Below are 4,322 nucleotides of genomic sequence, written 5' to 3' on the forward strand. Positions count from 1 at the left end.
ACAGTAAAAGAAGTTCTCCTTTTCAATCTTTCAGAAAATGTCCTGGGTGGGCCTGACTCTCATTGGATTGAATTGGGGCCCATGCCCACTCCTGAGCAAAACACTGTGACCTGAATGATAAGATAAGCGGATTGGCTAGACCTAGAGCCAGAGGTGTGATCAACCCAGCTTGAACCACAGTTTCAAGTACTAGGAAAGGAGGATGAATTGGTCTCCAAAGGATATTCAGGATGTCTCCAGAATAAGAGGAAATAAGTGTTGATAAAAAAAGAAAGAAAGAAAGAAAACAGATGACCACTATACCAGTGTTTCGGGCAAGCAAATCTATAAAATCTGTGCATTTAGGGGACAGTGTAAATCTTATCTAATATTGTCTTTTCCTAAATGGCCTAGAAGTAGTGCTATTAACACAAAAGGATGTGCTGGTTCACTTCATTTTAAGGTTTCTTCTTCACTTATAGCCACATTCTCTGAGAATTGCCCATCCACCCATAGCGGTGGACATGTACTGCCATGTTTAATCCTACCCTCATGGTGCTAGCCAATTGGACCAGGCATGAAGACAACAGATCCCAAAAATCTTGCTCATCTGCATACTAGTGGCTAATCAAATTCTTCTTGGCCTCCGCTGAGACTGAGAAGGGGTTTGAGAACTCAAGAAAGCCCACAAAATCCTCCTCCTGAGAGATCCAGAACGTTCCTGGTTCCCACTCTCCTGAGGCCTTATTTGTGTTTCTTCAGATCCTGTTAAAAAGACTTCTGCCTGCATCCATTTAATAATTTTTTTGGTTTTGCTTATGCTAATTTGAGTCTATTTCTGTTAACTGAAACCAAGTGACTTTACCAAGACTAATTCCAGCCACAAGCTTCCAGTAGCATTGAGGAAGGAATAGCTGATTTTGAGTGTGATTTTAATGTTCTCTGAACTTGGCCCCTGTGGTTGCATTTCCCAGGCTCTAAGCTCTTTCTGCTAAGCCTGTCACTAGTCCCAGTAGTCCTGAAATGTTTGGGTCTTTCAAAGTTCCTGTTTGAGTGAAGTAGTACCAGTTGTCAGTTGCCATAGCAATGTTGCACGTTGAACACCTGGAATCAGCTGTGGGGTAAGCGTGGCAATCCTCCTGATCTTAACTGGGCCTGCCATACAAGAAAATAACATAGGAAGGCAGGTAAGAGGCATTTGGAATGATAGGAAATATTGTGATTTTATTTTATTTTTTAAAAGTCTTTATTGAATTTGTTACAATATTGCTTCTGTTTTTATGGTTTGGTTTTTTGGCCCCGAGGCATGGGGGACCTTAGCTCCCCGACCAGGATTGAACCCGTACCCACTGCATTGGAAGGCGGATTCTTTACCCCTGGACCACTAGGGAAGTCCAAACATTGTGATTTTAAATAGGGTAACCAGGGAAGTTCCAACTGATAGAAAAACAATAACTCAAAGACTTGAAGGAGGCAAGGGGATAATCCATGGAAATATCTAAGTGACTGTGTGTGTGTGTGTGTGTGTGTGTGTGTGTGTGTGTGTGTGTGTGTGTGTGGAGAGAGAGAGAGCAGTTCAGATAGCAAACCCTGAAGCAGGAGTGTCGGTCTTATACAAGAAACCACATGGAGTTCAATTAGGAAGAAGCAGAATGAGCCAGAGTAAGGGTGGTAAGAGATAAGGGAAGGGTGATAACAGGGGTCAGGTCATGGAGGACTTTGTAGGTGACATGAAGGCTTTGGTTTTTACTCTGAATGAAGTAAAAAACAATTGAATGGGTTTAAACAGAAGGGTGACATGATCTGACTAATTGAATAGCATCCCTTTGGGTAGTGAATTGACAACAGGCTGTAGAGGACAGACTCAGTGAGACTAGTTAGGAGGCTATGGCAATGGTCCAGGTGAGAGAAATGATGGATTGGAGCACAGTGGTGGCCCCAGAGGTGATGAGAAGTAGATTGTAGATATATTTCATAAATATGGACATGATGCTTCCAAAGGGAAAAGAAGTTGCCTATGGTCTAATGATGACAGAGATGGTTCAGAGACAACACCACCCATTACCAAAGACGATTTTTACAACTTTGATCAACTATGCCTTATGCAAGCACCTTGATAGAAGGCTTGTTGCCCCATGGCCTAGGAAGTGAGGGGCTTCTCTGCATCTCAGCCATTCCAGGCAAGGACTTTTCGTCATTCTTCATGTGGGGCCTGGGAGGGTGAGGGTTGGTCCCACTCACAGCAAGATTCTCGTGAAGCTTTGTGGGTAAGTGTGTAGGCTTTGTATTCTACAGAGCAGACTTCAATGCACATCTTAGCTCTACCACTTACTTACAAATGGCAAACTTCAGCTTTCTGAGTCTCAGTCCCATCATCTCTAAAACTGGGGTAATAATAACTCAGTAAGCAGAAGCAGTGATGGCATAGTGGAAAAACAAAAGCCAGAACTGAATTCAGGAAAGAAAACCAGCCACAAAAGAGTACATACTATGTGACTCCATTTACATGAAATTTAAGAACCTAAAAAATTAATCTATTATTGCCATAGGAAACACTGGTTGCCTATGGGGGAAGTGAGTAAAAAGGAACTGAGGGAACTTTCTGGGGTAATCTATATATTGATTAGGGTGATGGTACCTAGTGTATACCTTTATCAAAACTCATTGAACCTGTAAAATCTGTACATTTCACTGTATATAAATTTTAACTGGGTTTTTAAAAAGAAGCCAATCCAGCCTAAATTCATTATATCCTATGGTGATGTAGAGCTGATTTTAAGTCTTATCCCTGACTTCAACTAGCTCCCATCTTGTAAAAACATTCTTATTTTTATGGCACAGGTGATATGTATATACATATATATATATATCACAAGTAAAATTTGTGATATATATAACACAAGAAAACACAAATAAGTAAAATTCAATTGTAAGCTTACCCCAAGAGATAACCTCTTTTTAAATATTTTGATATATATTCTATTATTCTATATATTGTTTTGTAGCCTGTCCTTTTCTCTTAACTGTTCTTTTTGTTGTACCGATTAAACTGGGTAAGTACATTGACAGAAAAAAAAAATACACCAGTAGAAATTTATCCCAAGGAAATAGTCAGAGATGTACATGATATTTTACAGAATAATTTATATTAGTGAAAAATTAGAGGAAATCTTAAACTATATCAATAGATCGATTAAATAAGTTATGTGAAAGGAATACTTGGGTAAATGTAGTTATTGGCAAGGTAAGTTACACATAATATATCATGAAGTGAAAAAGCTGGCTTTATTTTACAATGAGAACCTAACTGTGCAGTGTATTGTCATTAAAACAAAGTTAAATTAAAGAATAGTATGTACATCATTATATATACATACTGGTAACTATGTTACCGGTATTTAGTGGGGGTCGCAGATTATGGAAAGACGTCCATTTTCTCTTTATCTTTTGAGTTCTTAACTATGAGGATGTATTGTCAGGGGGAAAAAACAGTTGAGATATTTTAAAAGACGATTTTCTTTAAATTGCCCTCCCCAAATACTGAGCCACTCACTTGGGCAAGTGCCCCTCGCTAACTCAAAGTGTGGTCCTTGGACCAGCAACAGAAGCATCACCTGAGAAATCCAAATTCCCAAGCCCCATCCCACCCCTAGTGAATTAGAATCTGCACGTGAATGCGATTAGCATTGGAAAGTCTGAGCAGCTCTGAGCAAGAGCGACAGCTTCCCCTGTCTGTGTCCTTCCCTACTCAAGGGGCCTGTGACAGAGGTGCCCCAAGGTCCCTCCCAGTTGCAATTTTTTAAGCTCATGTCTTGTTTTCAGCGTGAATGCCTATAAAAAGACAGCTGAAGAGACTAAAGGATGAGCGGCCTGCCTGAACAGCCCTGCTGCCCAGGTGGGCACTGAAGTAGCCTCAGGCTCCATCCAGGTCAGGAGGAAGCCAGGGGCAGGAGGCTACTTGGGATTTCTCTTGATGGTGGGGGCGGGAGGGCGCCCAACTGGACCAGAATGGAAGGCGCTGCGCAGTAACAGAGCGGCAGGAGACGCTGCGAGGCGCTTGAGGAAGGTGCCGCACAGACCCAGCTGGAATGCAGGGTGCAGGGTGGCCTCAGGGCGGCAGCAGGTGCTGAGCGATACCACCTAAAAGCGCCGCGCAGGATGGGCTGGGGCGCAGTGCGGCCTCAGGATGGCAGGGGGCGCTGCAGAATCGCGGCCCACTCTGGGCTGCAGCGAGTCCTCGGCCGCTGGGGAAATACACCTGGGCAGGCGGGGTCGGGGTCAGAGGGGAGGGGGCTACAGGGGGCGGGGCTACAGGGGCGGGGCTACAGGGGCGGGGCCCAACC

The sequence above is a fragment of the Lagenorhynchus albirostris genome, chromosome 15 (genome assembly GCF_949774975.1).
Source record: "Lagenorhynchus albirostris chromosome 15, mLagAlb1.1, whole genome shotgun sequence".
Classification (NCBI taxonomy): Eukaryota; Metazoa; Chordata; class Mammalia; order Artiodactyla; family Delphinidae; genus Lagenorhynchus; species Lagenorhynchus albirostris.